Source organism: Ostrinia nubilalis, chromosome 1 (genome assembly GCF_963855985.1).
Source record: "Ostrinia nubilalis chromosome 1, ilOstNubi1.1, whole genome shotgun sequence".
Lineage (NCBI taxonomy): Eukaryota > Metazoa > Arthropoda > Insecta > Lepidoptera > Crambidae > Ostrinia > Ostrinia nubilalis.
The window spans coordinates 3030472-3054518 of record NC_087088.1 but is presented as its reverse complement, the minus strand read 5'-3'; the positions used below and the strand labels follow the sequence as shown (position 1 = coordinate 3054518).

At 37.0% G+C, this 24047-nt stretch overlaps 1 protein-coding gene across 3 annotated transcripts in view; it reads left to right on the top strand.

Moving 5' to 3' along the window:
- The first annotated feature begins 3228 nt into the window (after positions 1-3228).
- Positions 3229-24047, top strand: part of LOC135081929 (solute carrier organic anion transporter family member 74D-like) — a 58397-nt gene continuing 37578 nt past the window's right edge. The window contains exon 1 of one of the 3 annotated variants that reach the window (XM_063976857.1): positions 3229-3607. The gene's annotated coding sequence lies outside the window, so the exon portion shown is untranslated. Of the gene's footprint in view, positions 3608-10605; positions 10788-23269; positions 23418-24047 lie in introns of those variants that run through there. The other 2 variants (XM_063976787.1, XM_063976927.1) reach the window with 2 other exon arrangements.

Genomic DNA, 24047 nt, shown 5'->3' with positions numbered 1-24047 from the left:
ATAATAACAATACCCATAATTAATAACTCTCTTAGATTTTGTATAACCACAGAATAATAATAAGGATATTATGTAACAGTGTAATGTGAGGGTGCCCCACAGATGGGTGCCCTGGCACTGGTTGATGAATGTGCCTACGTAGGCTAGAAAACATTAATTTCCTTTGGTAGATTGTCGTTAACAGACATTCTCACACTACTATGTTGACTGACTTTTTCATTGTTTCGGGGAGTCCCTGCATGTCGGCTAAGTTATCGACTATAACAATGAGATTGTCTTAAATGCTGTCGTCAACTACCTTAATCTAAGACCAAGAATAATAAATCTTAAGACCCTATTTTAAAGTGCTTTAACAGACATTCTCGCACTCCACTATTCTGACCGACTTTTTCATTGTTTCGGGGAGTCCCCGCATATGGGCTATAATAATGAGGTGAATGAGATTGTTTTATATGCTATCGTCAAACTACCCTTTTGTAGTGCTCTACTGGGACCTAATAAGAATAAGAGCACGCCTTCACTGGTGAGTGTAACGACCTTACTCTACAGGCTGCCGCACAATTTATAAACGCAGTAAGTACCACTTACTGCATTTATGATTGTTTTGAATATTCTGAATCCTGACATCGCGATCTATAAGAATCAAAGACCCGTTTTTTTCTATCTATCTTAGAACGGAAGATACATGTTATCATAAACGCAGTAAAGAGCAGACTGTAGGTTTCTTCACATACTATGTTAGCAGTAAGAGCACATAATAACTTAATATTACGTGAATACTCGCGCTTACTTAATTTGCTACACAGTAATAGTGCAGTATGTGCCAATTACATCATTCTTATTATGTTTCTACAATTGTTAAGTTCACCTTGCACATAGTATATGTGCAGTAATTCCACTTAAACACACACTGATATTATGTTTCCATAGGAAAAACAGATGACTTGTACCTAATATTAATGCAGTAATTACAATTATACTGCGTACATACTAAGGATTGTCAGAGTGCTGCCTAGGTGTTAACATGTTATGAACGCAGTGGCTGACTCTTACGTTATTGGAAGAAGTTGAAAACCTGTCCAAATGACAAATCTAGCCGAAGACCCAAGAGCTACATTGACCCGATACTATACCGAAGATATCCCGGACGTGTCTGTACGAGATTAGAATGGCTCTCAAACAGCTGAAAAACAACAAGGCACCGGGCGATGATGGAATCACGGCTGAGCTTCTGAAATCAGGCGGAACGCCGGTACTAAAGGCTCTTTAGAAGCTATTCGATTCCGTCATCCTTGAGGGAAAAACGCCTACGGCATGGCACAGAAGTGTGGTGATACTCTTCTTCAAAAAAGACAACAAAACCTTGTTGAAGAATTATTTTTTACCCATCTGACTTCTGATTCTGTTTTTGAGAGTCATCACGAATGGTTTTACGCGCAGGCTCGACGACATCTAGCCTCCCGAACAAACCGGTTTCCGATAACGCTTTAGTACGATAGACCACATACTTATCTATGGCAGAAAACTGAGGAGAATAATCAGCAACTTTGTCTGGCATTTGTGGTCTATGAGAAAGACTTCTATCTTCAAGCTACAGTCTCTCCAACGGTGCCAAATTTACTATAGATATAATCGTTGAAGGGTTTATACGAAAACGCTACAATGTCAGTCCGTCTCCGGGATCAGGACTCCAGTTGCAGCGAGGGGTCAGACGAGATGTCAGAGGAGATGTCATATTTCTAAAACTGTTCACTACCACCCTGGAAGATGTTTTCAAGCTTCTGGACTGGAGCGGATTGGGCATAAATCATCGGCGAGTACAACACCCATCTTTGATTCGCGGACGATATCGTAGTATTCGTAGTCATGACTGAGACCGTGGAGGATCTAAGCTCAATGCTCGATTGCCTCAATAGAGCCTCTCAACAAATGGGTCTTAAATGGACAAGACTAAAATCATGTCAAATGCCGTGTTGTACGCACTCCTCTGAAGGTTGGAGACACTACAAGTTGTCTAATGGCCGCTGGGGTAGGAAAGTTCTTGAGTGGCGACCACGACTTGGAAGACGCAGCGTGGGCAAGCCTCTCACTAGGTGGACCGATGATCTGGTGAAGGTCGCGGCAGGTGCCTGTATGCGAGCGGCACAAGACCGGTCTTTGTGGAAATCCTTGGGGGAGGCCGTTGTCCAGCAGTGGACGTCTTTCGGCTCAAACGAACGACCGAGTCTTAATTTTATTAGATTGGTATATTTAAGATCCAAAAGTGGGTGCCATTATCTTATTTTTTTATTGAATAACAAGCGATCTCAGCAATTATTTTGTAATACTTGTTTTATTTACCCCTTGGTCATTTGGGGAAGTTCAACATGAAAGCGTTATTGGCTTATGATAAGCGCAGTATAATTGTATTATTACTGCGCATTTAAAGTTTTGATAAATTATTTTGATTCACACTCCCACTCATAAATGCAGTAAGTTGTAAAGATACGGCGCATATAATACGTTGTAAGAACTAAAATTTAAATCAATCATTTAACATAAGTACCGTAAGTAACGAAAACAACTGATAAACGCAGTAAGGAACAATCATACTGCATTCATGGGTAGTATGTATCGAACGAAAACTTAGTTAATCCATAACATAAACAGTTTTTTAATAATTTTAAATATAAAATATTAATTAAAATACAAAAACCTCATATCAAAATAAACTTTGAGTTAAGCTCTATAAGCCCATATATATTTTTTTACAAATATTTGCGTAACTGATTGTAGACACCCCAAAATAAAATTTCAACTTTGATCGCGTTTTTCTCGAAACTGTTCACGTGTTACTTACTGCGTTTATAAATTGTGCGGCAGAGTGGCGCCACCCTAGTGAGCATATAAAAAGTACTTTGTGTTAGTGAGTTTAAATGCGCAGTTGTCTTACCACTTCATCGATATCCAGATAGCGCCACTGTGTAAGAGATTTGGACATGTAGGCCCTCAAATAATTTGGAGCAATTTGAATGGCATAACAAGGCTTTTTATCTGTTATCGTTTTGCTAATAATCGTCTTCTGTTAAAATAAGGGTTACATTAAAATAATGTTATAATACATCTATACAACGAAGTGAATGTTAATCATAATGCCTTAAAACTTGTTACATGCTGTATAATCATAGTTATCTTCGGCTCGCAAGTTTGACAACTAATTAAAACAATGTTATGTCATTGTCAGGTGTTTACATGCCGAATTTTGTAGGTCAATTTTTAGGTGCAATATTTTAATAATTCATTATTTAGTTAATTTAGAGTGTTAATTAAGTTATATTTATGAATATTTTTTATTGTGATGACTTCTTGTTGCGGTAATGAATTGATTCATAATTCGGTGCTGAGTAATGTATTGGCTAGTAATTTAGAGCAAATTGCATATTTAATCGATATTGTGAATAACAATTTGCTTATTGGCGGTGCTCTTATTGCCATTTCGACGATATTAGTCGGTTGTTATTTTACTTCTGCGCGGAGATCGCGCAGTTAAGTTATCGCAGTTCGATAGCAAAAAGTAAAAGTAAATATCATCATTATAGTGTATTTTCTGGAGTTCCCGAATATCCAGGTAAGATTTTATTAGTTCTTAATACTTATAAATGTTTCTAAACACATCCCATAAATCATGGATTATAGTTTTGCTTAATGCTACTCAAAACAAATTCACAACTCTAACAAAGAAAAATTTCTTGTTGCTGCAGAATGACAGCATATATTTACGTCTTACATTCTTTCAGTATATTCATTATAGTTGTTTGTTACACCATGCTGCATTTAATAATTAAAATAAAATGACAAACAATGAAAAGGTATTGGAAACCTAACAAAAGTTTTTACTATTGTATTAATTTGTATTAGAGATTTATCAGTAAATAGTAAAATTGTCATAAGTTCTTAAAATATGTTATCTTTAATTTCATAATGTAAAAACTGAACATAGCTAGGTATTAACACTCTCACACAGAACTATTTTTATTTAGAAATATTGGGTTTTGTAGTGAATGATTATGGCTTGGCTACAAATAAAAATAAATATAATAATAGTTCTGTGTGAGAGTGTTAACTATTAATTATTTTATTAATATTTATCTTAGATTTAACAGTAGTAATTGATAACATAATTTACAGCTTTATATTTTTATAAGATTTATCCTAATTTGACTGCATGCATGTCTCTAAAATTCTTCCTAAAATTAACTATGTAGGGATATTATTTTAGTAATAAAACTATTTTTAGGTCTCTTTAAATAAGATAAGTAATAAAACATTAAAATGATAATAAATAAAAATATTAAATAGCCCCAAGTACACATTTTTTTAAAAAAGCATTGAGAAATTTATCATCTGTTATGATGTTAGCCACATTGACATCCGGCCATGCAGACTTTTTTGTTTGAGGTTCATAATCCTTTATTTCATTAAAACCCTTTCATCTTTATTAAACTATAAAATGCCTATAAACATTGTGATGAAAAATATTAAGTTGATTTGAAACTTTCAAGTCTTCTCAAAAGCAATTCTATACTTTTTGTATGTAGGTACATAAGAATGAATGGCTATCTATCCTATTTTTTATTTGTTTTATTATTTTGATATCTATCTATTTACTATATTTTCAACCCCCAAAGTATTAAACCTTTTTTGTAAATCTAAAAAAAATCTTTGAAAATTCGCCCTGGATGTTAAGGCGCCATAAAGGATTCAGACGTAAATTCAAGTGAGTCAAACATGTAAGTGGTTTGTGTTGAGGCAGCATTCAGATTGGCAGGCAGGCATTGGACTAATCATAGCTTTCATTTTATGTAACATGGCTCCAACTAAAAATGCATTGTTAATTTTATTTAAAATTCTATTATATTTTTAATCTCGTTAATGCAAATCGCTTTTAGCAGCCATATTATGAACGGATATCAGTACATAAACCGTAAATTATTTTTAAGGCTGTAAAATAGCTTATACCTTGTTAACCACCAGTAAAATCCAAACTGGTAAGGTTGAGTTTTTCCTGGGAGGAAGTTGTACTTTGACATTAATGAAATTTATATAAGAAAAAGAAGTTAGAAGTTCAGTGTCAATAACCCTGAAGTAAAAACCTTTAACAAAGAAAAATAATACGAAAAGTTTTCAGTAAGTTCTACCTGTGGGATGATAGCCCCAGTATCGTAAACCGTTACAGGGAGCGTAAGTCTAAACTACACTACGGTCGTTGCGTAGTTTAAGATGTAAAAGCATCGTTAACCTCGCTATTCGTAATATTTAGATTTGAATTTTAAACGAACTAAAGTCGCTGACATTTCCCGATGGATTAGCAATTTAGCAAGCTAAAGTGGGAATGGGCAGGGAATATATTACGCAGAACTGACGGCCGATGGGGCAGCAAGGTTCTGGAGTGGAGGTCAGGGCAATGTAGGACTGGGAGGAAAGCGCAACGTAGGACGTCCACCCACCGACGACCTCATAAAGGTAGCAGGAAGACGCTGGATGCAGGCCGCTACCAACCGGTCATTATCCAGATCATTGGGCGAGACCTATGTTCAGCAGTGGACGTCCTATGGCTGAAATGAAGATGATGATGATGATGAGATTTGAATTCTGATTGAAAGCGTGACGTATAACAAGTTGACTGGCGTCATCTCAGTCTGACGACCTATGAAACGTCTATTAAAGAACAGCGTATGTAAATTCAATCGACAAACTAAATGTCAGATGGTCGTAGATTGATTTTCAGATGAGAACCTAAGCCTCTGATAGATGCAAACCCTAGGACTGGTTGATACCGGTTACCGAACGAAAGTGAGCGCGGCCGGGTGAGCGGTGCTAGTTTATCGCACTAATATTACCTCATTCGACTCGCCCACTTTTTCACTTTCTTACAAGCAGAAAGCGTGAACAGTGTGACATTCGCATTTTTATTCACACCAAGTTTATGCAGGTGCAGATGTGTTTGGTTAGAGATGCATTTGCATGAAGGTGGTGGTAGAGTACGTTCTTGAAATACAATCAGTCTGCTGTTAAGCCGACCAAAAATCTACGGTCTTTAATGGCCAGGGATAGATTGGAGGAAACTAGGAACGAAGCAGCGATTAAGACTGGATCCATTTTCGGTGAGATTCAATCTGTTGTAGTGATCAAGACTTTTGGTACCTTGGTACTATTACTTATTCTGTGCTTTCGGTTTATGTGTCGGGAATCGGGATTCATCGATCCTCAGAACAACCCTATACGTAACAAGTTGCTACAGGCGTACATGGATTGACCGGATCAAAGTGCGGATTATCCTGCTCTCCGATGCATAGGCTCGTGTAATTAATTATTAGATAATGAGATTGAACCAGGTTTACAATAAAAAGTAAATTACCAACCATGTTTTGTGTTCCATTGGGGAATAGAGTCTTACACCTTCTAGGATACTTATGAAAGTGTCTTTAATCTTTTACTTCGATGCCTTAAACACCGAGTTAATGTCATGTTTCTCTCCCTTTTCAGTTTTGTAGATGTATCCTTACGCCTCAAGTGTTAAAAAATGTCACAACTAATCACTACCAGTCATCCAAATACATACGAAAATCTTTATTTGCCCAGTAGTCCAAAAGACACGTTCATAACTTCGTGCTTACTTCATCATGCCCCTCGTAAGTGGTCTTAAAAACACTTCTACCAATCAACATCAATATGCGCGATTGGTCTGTCGAACGCAGTTTTTCAGAAAGGACAGAAATCAATTTGTCATTTGCAATTTGTATAATGTCAATCTGTCTCAATCACAGTGTTTGTCGTTTGGGGTACCGTCTGAAATCTATTAAGACCTATAGATACAGCGTTATCAATTTCGAGAAAGAGTAGTCTGTTGTTTTAGAGGAAAGTAACTTGTCTTCTTAGTCTATCTTTATCGTTTATCATTGCCTATTTGCCTAAGTCAGTTGTCGGCACATGAGATAAAATCGTTCCTGTCAGAGCTACATAAAATGCAGTGTTTGGCGTGATGTGCCGTCATTCGTACATGATTTAACTTATTTTTTTTCGATATGAACTGTCCACTCGGAATCTGTTTATCGTCATGTTTTTAACTTTGTAACAATACATCTCAATAGTCCCTGCAATGTTTATACTGCATTGAAAAAGATTTATGAAAATACAATCGGCAACTCTTGCTGTCGCTTGTGGAATAAATAAATATGCGCAAGTTTTCAACGCTTTTCAGGTCATCAATAAATAAAACATCAAACATTATCATTTTGTACCGTTAGCGAAGTTAAGGAAAGACGCCTATCGTTAGGGCTTAGGGTGATATTTGACTTGGTAAATGATCCCAAAATATTGGTTATTCAGTCCAACATAAATTCAAGTCCAAAAAAGTTTTCCCTAAGTGAACGTACTCTAATAAACCGAACTTGGTTCAGACGAGTCGGAAAATTTTTGCCGTAAATGTAGAGACGTCTGATGTTGACTATGGAAAAGTCCCAGCATACCTAATCAAAGATTCATACGAATGTATTAGCAGGTATCTATTGGAAGTTCAAGCTTGAAAAATCGAAACAGAATTCTCCCAAGCCCGTATCTATACACATGCTTTACGAAATTGTGAACTTCCCGACAATCGGAGCAGGGACCTTTATCTGGGACAATTTGGAAATAGTTATACCGGTTTTTGGACCATCATAAACATGGCCGAAAGACGATCCAGTGAAAGTGGCCCGGCTATTGATATGTTCCACTTTGTAATGTTCCTATTGGAAAATTTAATGCGCTTACTAATGACATAAATTAATTCTGTTTTCCTGCTTATTCTCGCGAGTTACGTAATTATGTTAAAATGTCTTGTAACTGACACTTATATTTATTGGGGAGCTTACATAAAAGTTGTCGAATGATAAATTAGTTATGATAAATGCGAAACTTAAAATTAAATAATTTTCTCATGTATTTAATCAAGGTATAATAATGTGAGATGTTAGAGCCTATTATAGCTCTGGTAAATGCTTAGAGCTGCTGGTGATGACGGATTCTGATATCGGATCTGTGTTAGTTAACATTGTATAGCGCTGATAAAATCATAGGGGTGCGAGGACGCAATTCATCACTCATGTCAGTTAACCTACTCATTGGTTATTAATTTAAGTTAATATTTAACAATAGAGGGGATTTACAGTATGTTTGTACGGGTCCCCGCATAATTTTATTGGCATACTAGCTGTGCCCGCCACTTCTCACACGTGGAACTTTTTTTCAGAATAGTTGACTGACAATTTAATGTAATGATAAATCATCACAAGACCTCTAATTTTATATTAGACTGTTCAATGGAGGAGTCAAAACATAAGATGTAAAGTCCTCCTTAGGCTTTTCTTCTTTCTTTGAGGTGAGAAGCCTAGTTTTCCTGAATTGTCCAATACTGTAATATTAGATGTCAGGAAAATCAATAATTAATCAAAAATTGCCAACTAAAAATGATTTTCAGGCACCTACATAACATTACCATGTACCTATTTACAAGCAGGGATAATGATTGACATGTCATGTAACGATTAGGACTGTGTTTTATGTAACATACGCATTCTGCTTTATATTCTACATTAATATTAACATGTTACACTGTGCGTCACAATTCCCGATATTTTACTTACAGAATTATAGCATGACCATAACTTGACTTTCATTGGGTCGGTTTAAAATTCATTGTATTCGAGATGGCGACGTTGTGTCGAGATGTGGAATATTATTCAGCGTTTTCAGTGATAATGTACAGTCGGAATATCAGATTTTATACTTTTGTGGTAAAACGCACCAATCACAACCACTTTAGATATCATAGTGTTTAACTTGACGTAAGTACTGTCGTCCGTACTTTGTCTCTTACATTGTTGGATGCAAAATATGTACTGAGTGGTGATTTTAAATAACTTTCATGATATTTTACATTTGAAACCTACAGCTAAGGCCCAGTTTTTTGATTCATAGTTAAAATAACAAATTGTTAAATTTTGTTACTAATGGTGAAATATTAACAAAATGTTAACTAATAGTTAAAAAATGTACTAAAAGTCAAGCTAACCATTGTTCGAAAAACATTTTTTTCTGATATTTAACCACTTGTCATTTGACATCTGTCAAATTTGACTATTGGTTATTTTAACTACGAATCAAAAAACCGGGCCTAAGAGAAATGCAAAAAGAGGTGCACATGATTGGTAGGTAATGATTGTTATCTTATGTCTAAGCATTAATACATTGAAGGTTTTTCTAACCACAGGATGTAGGACTATAATAAACTGACCATGTTAAGATAGTGGTAGAGCAATACTCTTATATTTTCATTAAACATCCGAGTACGTTCATATCTATTAGGTTTCCAAAAAATTGCTTTTGTTTCATTACTATTTCAGGTCTTTTTCATCGTTTTGTTATTGGTGATTCTTCATTCGTTATTTCGTTATTCGTTGCAAAGTTTTTCTTTGGTGATATTTGATACATAAAATGCTTTCCTTAGACAAGACTTTTTAGTTATTATTTTACAATGTAGTCCAACTCCACATTGTAATTAAAATCGGTCTTTAAACAAGATGTTTAATTGCGATTATCGGCAACGTAATATCACACTTTTGTTATGTTTTCAGTAATGTAGAGTTCAAATAGTGCCCTTGTTCGTATCCCTATCCAATTCATGTAAAAAATTACTAAATTATTCATGCCTGGATATTGGATTATTTAGACTTTATTTTGTCTCCATCAGAATGTTCTCCAAGGTAAAAAGTCACATCCTTTTAAAAAAAATCTATTGTCCTGACTGACGATTGGAAGTCCATACTTTATTTATCTTTAAATTATTGTGCTTATAGCTGTAAGTACAGGAAAACTTCATTATCACCAAAACCGCACAACGAGTTTAAAATGCCAGTTTTCAGTACGAGAGACTTTCCCAGGAAAAATCGCAACTTTCATGAAAATGTTTCAAAGACCCTTTGTTATTTAATATTTATGTAATAATCCGTTTTATTTGGTAAACAAAAACACGTACATCGATCGATTGGCCTGAAACCTGACTCGGATGCCCCGGGACGCCCTTCAACTAGGTCAAATCCGGGGAAACGGGCCCGGTTGGCTCTACATGAACACACATTTGGTGTGTTATTTTAGAAGTTGGGTACATTAATATCAGTTTTTGTTGTTCCTAATTAGACAGTTGGGTAGTTGAAACGATTGACAAATCATAAGAGCTGTCAAAATGTGATTCCCCATTGATTTTGTATGGCAATAAGAACCAACGACGCCACTTCTTCCGCAATTAAACTGACAAGCAACTAAAAAGGAAAGTATTTTTCCAGTTAATTGGAAATTAAGGATGTTTTTAGAGAAATTAACCTTTGGAATCATCGATGAATGGTGTCAACTACAATAGTTGGAGGTTCCACTCGGTTTGAGGATCAGTTGACGGAACTCGCGTGTCGGCCGGTGAGCACAGTGACGTAAGTGAGTGGCGTGCGTTCGGAGCTGGCAGGCTTTTCGGCAGCCCCCACCAGCCGCTTGTTTACACGCGACGCCGCGCCGGGCCGGCACTCGCAGCCGGCCACCACGCGCGACGCGACGCCTGCGACACCGCGAGCACACGCCCAAACTAAAAACCTCGTGAACCATACCACCTGTTCCCTAACTGGAACATCATCCACAGCCGCTCAGGCACGCCCAACTGCACGCGGAAAATTACACCCCGTCAGTGCACCTCCCCCGAAACCCACCTCGCCGAAAACATCGTAAGTGAACTTTTTATTTTTTCATCGATACAAACCAGTTCCCTCGACGCGTTACGAAATTAATGACACAAAATATTTGGTTTAGTACAGCATTATATTTTTTCTAGAATATAACGAATTGGTGTATTGAGTTTTTGTCGGTGTTTCGCTCTGTTTGGGCCTCGTGGAGGCCGAACCTTTTGTCACTTGTCGCCTTCCTTTGGAAAACGAAACCGGTTGGGATGTTTTTTAGGTTGTTGTAATAAAATTAACATATCAGTAGCAAGGATCTGTTTGCCTCGCCACCATACAGGTCTGGAGGAACATTTAAATTTAGGCAGGGTCCTTCAAGCCATTTCGGTAGTGCATCGATTCATGCGGTGTTTTGATTGTCTCATTTGACTATAATATATTTTAGTTTACAACTATTTTTAAACAATGTTTGCTTTATATGTGAACCACGTTGTAGAGGCGTTATCTTGGTCCACAAAATAGGGCAATTTATCTATGTCACAAATGCTGTGCAATAATTCACTTGCAGTCGTCTTGTCACTCTACATGTTTGCTCTGAGTTTGATCTAAATGCTTCGCTATCTGTCCATTGGTAATCTTAAATATATAAAAGGAGAAACTGACTGACTGACTGACAGATCAACGCACAGCCTAAACGGCTAATCGTAGGCACTTGATATTTGGAAGGGACGTAGCTTAGGTACCGTAGAGGTGCACTAAGAAAGGAATTCCCGAAATTCCCACGGGAACGGGAATTAGCGGGAAAAACGGGATTCACGCGTACGAAGTCGCGGGCGGCCGCTAGTTGATATTTAAAATAGCTAATGCAACCCTTTCCTAAATAAGCTTGTGGGAAATATTAGTCCTGTTTTATAAACGATCTTAAACTATTGTGTAGCTAGTCTATTTCCCCTGAAATAAAACGGCGTAGTTTATGTAAGTCCGTGGGAGGTGCCTTTGTCCTGTGTAAGCTATCCCACAGTATCTTCCCTTACAAACGTCCTCTAGACGTTTGACCTTTACTCCTCTGGGCTTCACTATTGGATTGTTCCGTGGTGAACAATTTACTGCGCTTTGTTCAGATTGTACTTTTAGATTTAGTTTTATCTTTTACTGCAACGCTTTCTCATACGACCAATGGAACCATAAAGAGGTTCCGTAAGAGCACATCAAAGAAATTGGGCCTCATTGGGACAGTTGATTCAATTTCAAACTCGAAGTCATTAAACAATTAATGGTTTACGGTATGGTTGACTGAAAATCATTGGGGACAGTAGAGCATGATCAAGGTTATTATGTGTGTTGATGAAGTAAATAAATACACACTGGGACTTGTTTATAGCTTTGAATTTCTCTATCGTTCTTAACCATTTTAAAGTTTCTTATGTTGGAAAATGTTGTTATGCTGTTTATGTCAATGTAGGCACGTTTTGTTTGTCAAATTATTGTGCTTGGTTTCGTTATTTTTAGCCTCAACTTGATGGTTTTTGACGTAGAACGTGCCATTCGCTTCGTTTTCTGCAGTGTCACAGTAGGCTATAATATAAAATATCGTAAACACATCATAAACAATCGCGCACTTCGTGTCTTTATTATTATTTATACTCATAACAAACGTTGAAAAATAAATCGTTTCTAGTTTTGTTACGATTTATTTTGCTTACACATTAATGATTACGATTAGTCTGTCAATTCCCAGCTGTTAATATGCACATACACGAAGAAGAAAACTTGAAAACATTATTTCGTTTAAAAATAACTTTGTACTTCATCTCCTTTACCGGTAAATCATTTCCAAGTCCACTGCACAGCACAGTCCCATAAATTAAAGAAGGTATGTTGGCATTACCATAATGCTAAGTTATTGACTCCGTTGGCCTTTAATTACAATGTATATGGGATTATGAATATATTAATAACCTCGTACTTAATAGCATAACGATTTAGTAGCTGCACTGGTAATGGTAACGAGTGTCAAAATAAAATAACATGGCATGGCTATAATTTAGATTTCATTCTGTGGGAGGCGAGATAATCGATCGCGTTGGCCATGTATTTGTGAAAAGCGTATTTCACAGGACTTGTGGTATGGTTAGGTAGAGCCTACCTGGCAAAGGGTTTTTCATTGATGGTAATTAATTAGTGTTTTGGTATTCTAAAAAGTACGAAAGACGACACAAGGTGAACACTGTAGTGTCGTATGTAGAAAAGTAATACGGTGGGATTTTACAAGAGAAATGTAGAGTGTTAAGTGTGACGTGCTGCGGACTTTATCTACTGCCTACTTCGAAATAAAACTGATGCCAGCCATTACCATAATGGTCTTAAGTCTCAATGGACCATGTCTTTTGGGCATGGGAAATTGAAAGTGGGTTAATTAATGTAATGTAGTTACCTGAAGAAAAAGCTGATTGTCGCAAATGCCAGTATTGTGGAGAGATATGGACATGGCTCTCAGATTTGTTGGTTTGCCTCACTATATTATTATTGTATGAGACATTTTTTAACAAACAATGTATTTTATGAACTGCAACACAATATCTGAATGTCTTTTTTATCTTTTGCACCAGTTTCATAAAAATATAGCCACTATTGTTAAAATTTTGGCGGTTTATCACAGGCTTTCTTATCGTTGAAGGGAATTTCTACCATTCAATCGACAGATAGAAGAAAATGATACGATCCTATAGAATCGTGATAGAAAGAGTTATCTAATAGAGCCTCGTTTTATGGCGTCCATTAATAAACATCCCGTACGCTTTGTGGTTCTTTGGCCAAGGTCCAACGTTAGCCCTTTTGTGGTACCTTCCTACCACGGTGTTTAGGTCAGGGTTATTTTAAATGTATGTACATTAGACTAATGTGATCTCTGATATAGTGTTTTAAGAGCTATTTTGCTATAATTTGACGTGCTGTCGACTGTACTTTTTATATTGATTACTGTAAGAAAAATCAAGTACTTTAACCGTTCGAAATCGTGTGTAATTAATTCATTATTATAATTTAAGGGACGACCTAGAACTCGACATGCGTACAAGTTACTAATAGACTTGGCCTCAAATAAGTAAGACAAGGTTTAAATGAAATGGAAATAATAGTGCCCTTAAGTATATTTTTCAAGTTTAATGTTTGGTAGATAGATAGTAGTTACATAGTCTAATAACGACATCTTCGTAGATGATCTCATTGCAATGGAAAATCCCAACGTTATTAACTTCTGTATATTCGTTATGGTTGATTAGGCGAAAATGCCATTTTTTGTAAAAAATAATAATTAAGAAACAAGTTTTAATATTTTTAATGCCGAATCATGGTTATTTATCTTGCTCTACATTACCTTACGGCGGTTTTTTTGGTATAGCTGTACAGACGACAGCATGTCAAGCTATGCACTGTAGAATTTTATTTCATTGTAACAATGGCCTATTTTGCAACAAGTCTGAAGTACTGATGTTGACTCTACAATTTTGGTTTACCTTCAATTTGTAATGTTATCAAGAAAACATGAATGAAGCTGCTCTAACATTGTTTGTCTTTTAGTATCTTTGAGATCTCATTCAATTATTTCTAAACTATACAAGATATGTAAAAACTGGTTACTGATCCTGAAAGTTCTTCACGAGCTCTAGCCTATGTACTAAATGTATGGTAGCTGGAAACATCGAATTTTTGGATAGATCCAGTTTACTACTACTATTGATACCATTTGATAAAGCTCGTGAAGCACTTTCAGGATCAGTACCTAACCAGTATTTCGATATCTTGTGTTTAGAAGTAATCGAGTGAGATCAATCGTTCCCACCTTTTTTAGTTGTAAAATTGTGGTTGGCTTTGGATTTGTAATAATAAATAAGAGTTTAAGAGTATATTGATGAAATGACATAAGCTACTTGGAGGTTGAGCAAGACGAGATAACTCGGCTAACCTTATCGGGTAATGACCCACGCTTGCCATCGTTATCATTAATTAAGTGTTTTATTAACAGCGGCAAATTATTTTTATTAATAAATCGACGTAACTTGAGTTCAAGCAGAACAATACTCGTGCTTGTTATGAAGATAATTAGTTTGGTTTAACATTTAAACAACTAACTTTCATCTGCAAAGTTTTTGCCTTCGTTTATGTTTATGGTTATTGTAGGTAATGCAAAATGTTTACTTGGATTGCAATTAAACTTTAATATGTCGTTTCTTCGAATTAGATTCATCGAGCCTCTGCAAAGATAATAAGCGCTAATTTGTGAGTAATGGCAATACAGTGGCGTGTGTGTATTGAAATATTTCAAATCCCTTTGATTTTCATGAAAATACTGATTGGCAATCAAGCAAGCAGGCATTGCTTATGCATCGTACGCCCTTTGGCTATTCCCAATGGCAATTTGATATAAAAGTAATTAACTGTATTCAGATTTATTTAAATTGTTAGAAATTCTAAGCTTTTCGATCGGTGCAATAGAGTGGTCGTGATAAGCCCCGACTTAATTGTATCTTACTTTGTTGCTTCATTTTCTTAACGCTACTTATCTGGTTTCTCTCACGCGCAAAGAATAGTAGCTCACGTGTGATATAGTGAGTGGCATATTTAATTCAGTCATTCGGTTCTTAATTATAAACCTCTAGCAAAACATACCAGTGGAGCTTTTGCCTACAGATTAAAGCGGGTCGATAAGCACGTTCGATCAAATAATTGTTTTAATTGCTCTTCAGCAAAAAAGTATTCCAGTATTATTCGAATTTCATTTACAGAAAAGGCGTCAGCAAGTTGTACGTGGTTATTCTTAGAATTAAAGGAAAAAGCTGTTATGTACACCTGAGTTCATTTAACCTGTCTATAAGTGTCTTTGTGTGAATGACTTGGTGATAATTAATGTTATATGTAATTATAGTTTTTCCGTGACTTGAACTACGATATTTTCCACGACAGAATTTTAATATTCGGGAACCTATTCCTTTATTATTTAAGTTACTCAATAACTTAAACAAACTTATTAATTTTAAAGGTAATAAGAATTTTCCCTTCTACATAGAACGAATTGCTGCTCAAAGAATATATTTTCGTACGGAAAGTAAAAGCAAACTTTCGGCCTCAAGATGAAAGTAATCCAAGTGACTGTTTGTATTAGTTTCGCTCTCGGCTAGTGGATACTCCCACTGAACAATATCCATTCTTCGCTTAAAATGTGTCTATTAAGGCCGCAATGCTACGGGGTCAAGAAAGTTTCTTTTTTAGGGCTACAAATGTAACTACATTTTTGCAAAAATATGTGATAAAAGCGAAATTTAAACAAGTGTGATTGCGTTCGAAGGAGAAAGTGATGTTATACGGCTTGCGCATGCGTCTGACGGATTTACATGATGATGACGTTCGTGTTGCGAAAACCTGCGCGGAAAATGGCTATAAGTGACGCATGAACGTATGTGGAAGTTGATTTGCATTCAAAATTGTGCGGGCGCTTACAATGTTGCGAATTTTAAGAATTTCGAAAGATGGAAAAGGACTTAAAATAAATATTATGTTTGCCAGTGTAACTGAAAATACCGCCGATAAAGATTTGTTTGCAAACAAACAGTACCCAAATAGATAAAGAGTAAATGATAAACTGATAGCACAGAAACGCGACCGTGGTCTTGAGCAACCGCAGGCAGCAGGCGTAGGAGGCTCGAACGAATCGAGACCAATATCAAACCAAGTTACTTGGCATGGGATGTATTGAAAGAGAAATTGGTGTCATCACCGAATACGCCCATTCACTCAGCCGCTGGACCGTGCTGTGCCAAAGTAAAAGTGTTCCAAAAAAGTGTACGTCGCAAAATTACATTGCGATTTCGCCGAAACGAGGGCGCTGATGTGGGTCGAGTAACAGCTATCAGTTAGAATTGATACTTTTTAGTTTATTCCATTTTTGTATCCGGCGGCATTCAACAGTTCACGGCCATGGAGTTTGGTTGGCCGTTAGTCATCAAGTAATTTTGTGGCTCACAAATAGGTTGGAGCGTTTAACAAGCATGACTTTACACTTTGAAGGCAGCGAACGAGTGTGCCGTGGTCTCTTTTGCTATTGTCATTATGCTAAGAGACCAATGTTTTTGTTCTATTTCATATTGAAATCGTGGTCTTCCGCGCCTAGCAACGTTAATTACTTTTAGCATTTATTGTAATACCTTCAAGCTAATTCCAATTCTGTGTTTTACGTGTTTCGTGTTGTTTCGTAAGAATAGATTGTTGAGTAACATAAAGTAGGTTTATTTTATATTTATTTTTTCCTGTAAGTGCATTGACAAATATTAACTAATCTTTATCGTTGTTTAGATTAGATCATGTAATATCTAGTTTACTACAGTTTCGTATCTTCACAATAAATGGAAGTGTTACTTCTGCGATTGTTATAATTTGAAACTGGGCCTGACCTTTTTCAGTTTTGTTTCAAATTAAATTGTTTCCATTTACATATCGGGGTTTTGATAGTTGGTGACATTGGCCTTGTGGTGAAATGTCGGCGTCGGGGTCTCCGATAACCCCGCCGCCTGGTGACGGGAAAGCGTTTGAAATTTTGTCTACGACAGATAACCAGCCGACCTTTCGTTTAGCTTTCAACTCGAGCGCTCTTTTGAATTAACTGAAATGTTGCATTTGCTCTGTATGTAGCTCTATTTATTACTGACTGATTCTCTCCTTATTTATTAAGATCCCTCACATGGTGTATTTAAATACAAAAATATTTTAGGAATCAATTATTTGTAGTTAACTTTTTTCAATATTCAGTAGCTATAATAACTTGACTCGTTCTGGAATATGAATTAGTATTGGTTTTCTTAATATTTACAACTTACTATAGTCTTTATCTGTTTGGAACTAATATAATATCTTGTGGGCCTTTCTTTAGTTCAAAATTTTACGTAATGGATTAGAACATAATATTTAATTTATCTATTAACAGCAGTAAAATTGATTTCATTGCTCAGTACTGCTCTATCTTAAAACCACCTTGTACGGCTGCGGAGAAGTTTCGTTGCAAGTGCAAGTGGTTTAAGATTCAGCCAAATCAACGCGTGCAGCCCGCGTGCGTGACGGTGATGGCGATGCCGATCCTACTGATATACCTTGCCTGGTAGACCCAGGCTTTACTCCATTTTCTGTGATCAAATGACCTAAGTACATTACTTATTGCCAACATGATCGCCATCGCGCACGCGGGTTGCACGCGTTGGTTTTGGCTGAACCTTTAGTATGTCGCGGTAACCGGCTGGTCTTATTCAGCCCGTGCCTATCTGCCCTCGTTTTTTCTCCCGTACTTTCGCTCTTTATCTTGGTTGATCTACTCGTTAAGCTGTATCATTCGTTTATTTGGCAGTACCTACTATGTAAATGGTATTATCTTAGCAATTACTTGACCAACACCTCAATTAAAGTCATCAGGTGTAGACAGGCGATGAATTTTTCTATTTGCAAGTGTGAACGTGTGTTATTTAACAGTAAGGCAAATTGTTCCAAATCGAATCTATTAAAACAAGATAAGAATGTCACAATATTTAGTTTGGTGTGTCCAAAAAAAGATCAGTTACCAAATTCTAGCGATGCTTTTTCCTTTGCGTAACTTAGATACGATATCTTATCAAGTTTACTAGTTCTTTTACTGTAGTGAAAATATTTATCAAATGTTTAATACGCTCTAGTTTGTATGTGCAATGGCTCTTGTTAAATATTTGTTTGCACTATTTACCTAATAGGATAATGTAACGTTAGTACCTAATACAAAATGTTGTAGAGGGATTGCGTCGGAATCATGCAAATGTTAAAACAGGTGGCCTCTAGTCTCTACCTGCGTAATTCACGAGCTTTATTTGTGCGACGAAGTCATTGACTTCAATTAATGTTTTAAAAGATAAAACCGATTGTTTAACCGACTAAAGTAACCGTTATCATTAACTACGTTATCATCGTCCAGTTTCTTTTCAAGTATTGAGTAATATATCATGTCATCATTAATATTTTCATGATTTATGCTTTAACTGGTTCGGTTGTATTTTTATTTTACTGCGTCTTTCTGATAATATTAAACTTTTGAAACTATTTTAATCTTCCAATTCATTATTATCTAATGCTCGTCACATACATTGGGAAGAAAATGTTCTTGTTCTGCTCTACGTATGTTTCCAAAACTTTTTAGATTTTAGAGGGTAAAGTGACCCAAGACTGGCGCCTTAAAGACCAGCGTTTGTTTATTTACCGCTGTGCATTTGCGCACCTCTTGCTTGCTCTGCTCAGCCAAACAAACTGCCAACCCAGGGGACTGTGTTATGTACTCTTTAAATCCTTTGTGTAAAACAAACCACTTATCGGTACTGATAAAACAAGACACAGCTATGTACTGTCACCACCACTACTACAGCACTGACCACTTACTTACATATTAGGCAAACGCTGCTAATGTAATATGCACACAGTCGTATTTTGAAATTATTTAAAAATCCCTTACTTTTTTCACGCTTGCCACTTGAATGGATTCAAAACACATATTTGCTGACCAAAGGTGTTGCGACAAGATCTCTCCGCGCATATCCAAGTGTAATGCAAATCTGGTATACAAGTTTGTCTGTTGAGATGGCACTTTATCGAGACCCTCTGTGCCAAAAATACCAAACTTGTAATGATACTTTCTCTTTTGTATTTATTTTTCTCCGAAGGTATCATGCCGTTCTTTTTCTTTTGAAATTTTCCCGAGAGAGGTGTCAACTCCATCGCTTCTCTTTAATCTATCAGCGCTCGAATTGATATTGCCTTCAGATATGACATCTGTTTCATCATTGGTGGGGCTTGTTAAACGATTACAGGGTAGCGTTTCGTTTCTTCATTTACACGTTCCACTTTGTCCAATAAGCGGAGGTGAGCAGTGTCAAATTGGTGGTAGGTAGAGCTTGTAACTAGTGACCTTCAATTTCATGACGCATGTCGTATTCTAATATACTCGTAGTTTTCATATAGTTCGTCATAATTTAGGGCGTTTGTTCTTCATCACAAACTTAATATTATTGCAACCTGACAATTGCCTAGACTCATTGTTAATGGCTTTAGCAAATAACTCAGACAAGAAACCCATTTATGTCAATAAGCACGACTGGACGCCGGATTTTTGTGCACTGCAAGCAGCATTCCCTTATGGAGATAAGAAATGCATTAACGAAAGCGACCGTGCAATTTAAAATTCTTTACTGCACTTTTACCTCGCCGATAACATTCGTGACTCGTCCTCGACGTGACATTGGGTTACTGCTGGTGTAAGTGGCGGCAAACCTGTAACTTCTGCGTCGCGCCGCCGCAGGGCGTCCCTTGCCCGATGGTTTATTATGTCGGCACACCTTCCGATACATTCATTTAAACCGTCTTTTTCAGATTTATAGCTCGGGCACTTTCATTTTTTTTATTGATGCCTTCCAATTTATATTCGATTAATTTTCATTTGACTTTCAAACCCTTTTCAAGGTCTTAGTTTTGCCAGTCTTGGGTATTATAATAATACCTTTGGAACACTCATAGTGTACACATCTGCGTTGGTTACCAGTAATTAACGAATGTTTTGCTCTTATCAGATGATATAAATCATTCGTCCGACGACATTTAGCAGCTGCCGTTGGAAATTAATACATGCATTAACGCGAATTTGATTTGCAAATATAGTGGTAGTATAGTCACGCAAGTAAGTTTGTAGACGGTATTACTATCGGGCCTTACAGTACAGTTCACAATTAAAATAACTGGATCTCGCTCCTAGGAATCTACACTGCCCACCGAATATTAATTGTAAATGCTAATTGTGTCTTAATTAAGACATTCCCTTTTAAATGCTGCTTGCCTAACCCCGATACAATACGATGAACCTTTTAATGTGCTGAAACCACGAGCGGAATGCAAATGTTTCTGGTTTGAAGGACCAATCGTGTAAAAACTTCGTTTTTGTTTTCTGTAAACACATCTGTCTTATTTATTGTGTAAAATAACATAACTAAAACTTACATAATTTAGATGCCAATTTGTTATCCACTAGTACCAATATATTGTGATGAGGCCAAAACAGGTTGAATTAAATGAAGTACTTGGATTAATGTTATAAACACCTACTTAACTTACGATAGTACTTGTATAATTTCCTGGTTTTATGAACACATTCCAGTCAAGACGACTTGCTAAGGCTTGAATTTTAATCAATAAGTTTGAACATAAACAGACATAACCATTTTATCGTTCGTTAATATTATTTTATTTTTGAGCGAAATGACCATATAGGCAGTACCGATTTCAACGACTGGCATTACTGAATGACAATTTCCATATTATACGTAATTGTTTTATTTTATGTAGAGTCTTATTATGCGAGAAGATAAGGTCCCTTGTTTCTATTGATAAATCTCTAATATGTACAATGGAATGAATAATATCTTTCTCAGATCGATTACGGCGATAGTTAGGATTATACTTATTTCTAGGTTTTACATCATGAACGACTTCTAATTTCGGAAAAATGTCGTAGATGTCTTGTTTTTTGTCGTCTATTTTACCACATTTGAGTAGGTATTGCTGCGGTATAAATAGTTTCTATCTCCGAACTATATTTTTTATCTCGCTTCACAGCATTGTTTACTCTTCGTAAAACGGATTCATCGTCAGGCCAAAATGTACCTTATAGCTCGGAGTTGTGTTTAAATTGGAGATTAATGTTGAGTGCGCAGTGTCATCGACAACAGGTATCTGCTCACTTACCTTGACCGCGCACGTTGTCCTCTCACTTACCTATAGAGTGATCATAGACGTCTTCGATGCGCTAGCGCAGCGAGCAATGAGCGCCCGAATGCGGGCCCGCGCTTGTTGTAGTCCATTCAAATAAACCGAGAGTCTTGACGTTAACTTTATTGTTATTTCGTTTATGAATTTGGAGAGACTTCCCTCAGAATCATTAGATTGATTTATTTCTGTGTCATCAGGATCTATTCAGGTGTCAGGATCTATTGGGCAGGCTTCTATGTCTCTATGTGCTAGTTTATTATGAACTGTAGGGTGCATTGGATATTGAAATAGTATTCTAACATCGTCTTCTTCTTTTTCTAATTTCATCATGAAGTCATGACGACGAGTAAATAATTTAAAAAGTTTAAATTGTATTCACTCTTGTCTAAAGTTGGGATCTGGAATATTTGGGCATTCAAATATGCACCCAGAATAGAATTAGGTATTTTTGCTTCGCATGGGCTGAAAATTTTACATGTTACAATAGATTTAAAATGCTAATTCTCCTGAGGTTGGATATCCAAACGCCTGGAACAAAAAAACAAATGATTAAAACATTCGTGAAGGTCTCTTCGTATAATTTTGGTTCAATAATGCATTACAAATAAATAAGTGATAATCTTTTGTGTGTTCGTGGTTATAATTAATTTGAATGTCAAGCCTATGTTTATTGCAAACAGATTTTAATTTATGAGCTTTGTGTTCATTTATATCTGCATTCAAATCAGCCAGGTTCACGTTTGGGACTTAACTTTTTGCTTTGGGATTTGATGAAGGTTGACTTTGGTGTTATTCGTCTTCGTTTTGTAGAGTCTTGCTGGTAGAGTTTTGTACAACCCCGCCTGCTTAGATTTATTTCTAACGTCAAACGGATTTTCCTTTTCGCTACGCAGAAATGAGCCTCTATATTTTAGCATAGAGTCTTCCTGGTAAATCACTGATTGTTTGGATTAACTTGATGACGATGCTGGCTTCTTATCTGGCCATAATACGTGTAAGATGTCTGTAAAAAATATAACGTTTCTGTAATACGGTTCCAGATGGCTGGTCGTTCAATATGCCATCTCATAAAAAACGTTACTGAATTCTAAGTGAGGACACTTCGATCAATTTTTGTCAGTGATGTACGTTACCTTACATCGGTCTACACGCGCGTTTAATTTGAATATGTTATCGTGCGTGTTGAAACGATTTATTCAATTTATGCCAATAGGTTGCGGGACGTCGCATGAATCATTGCCGCTCAATCGTCGGGAGATTAAATAAATCGGCGGTTATTGTCATCCATTGTGCGCGGGCGCAGGGCTCCTTTAACGGGACGTCGCCTCAATTATTTGCTCGCCTCGAAACATTGATCTAAATGCAAGCTGATCAATAGCTCTCGATCGTTTATGAGTTATTATTGTAGAGAGCCTTTTGAAGGGCAATGAGCTGTTGTGCGAAAAAGAAAAACCTATGCTCCTTCTTAGTTTTTCGCAATACTATATTAACTGAGAATGTTTTCATTCGTTTGATGAAGTCAATTAATACGTCTCGTCAAAAATAACTTTTATCACGGACTAAACGTAACAATCATAACCGTCGGTGTATTTTGGACAGCAACGTGCCCGAGTAGCTGCCTCCCGTTATCAGCGACCGATAGCGTGCAGATAGTTCTCCCATTGCACAAAATGTACTTATCGCGGAATGCAGTCACCGCCGCGCTGCACTTATCGACGCTCGTCGAAAAATGCGCCCCACTCACCCCGTTGCGTCTGCTCAACACCAACTGTAATTAATATATCTCTGCAATAGGTTTCCTACTGGAACTGGTTGTAGCGCAAGCCGGCCGGTGTCGGCAGTGGTCATCGGCCCCCACTGGTGAGTTTCGCAAGTCCAGTTAACCGTATGAGTCGTTCACATTAATATTCTACTGTTGCTGTTATTGCGAACTTTACGTCTGCGTCCTTTGCCTTTATGGGTCTCAATGTTATTGCAGTGTAAACTCAGACATATTTGTTAACATATAAATCGATGAGATAAATTGCGGTGATCGATTGGCTTAATTGAGATTTTTATGTGTGATCAACAGCTGCAAGATGCGTTTTCACTTCGTTATCCGGGTTGCAAGAAAGATTAAATGTTATACTTCCACACGTGTGTCTCATAAAGAACCCCGATTTTTTTGGCTCACCCCAAAGCATTGGTTCCCGCGAGGGTCGAAAGGCGACAAAAAAGGCATTAACGCATATTGTATGTAAACTGTGCACGACTAGGACGCGTTTAAAACGCTTCCTTCGAAGGACAAAGACATTCCATAGTGTCGAGACGAGAGGGAATCTTTGGAGGAGGGCGTCGTGCAGACGGCTCCCATCGTGTGTAAATGCGTGCCGCACAAAAAACGGATAGACGGCCAATAAAAACCCCGTATGGGGAGAAGCTGAGGGGCGGGCGAAGCGGGTGCATTGCGCTGCGCCTGCGCCGGTAATTGCGCGCTGCAGTCTCTCCTCG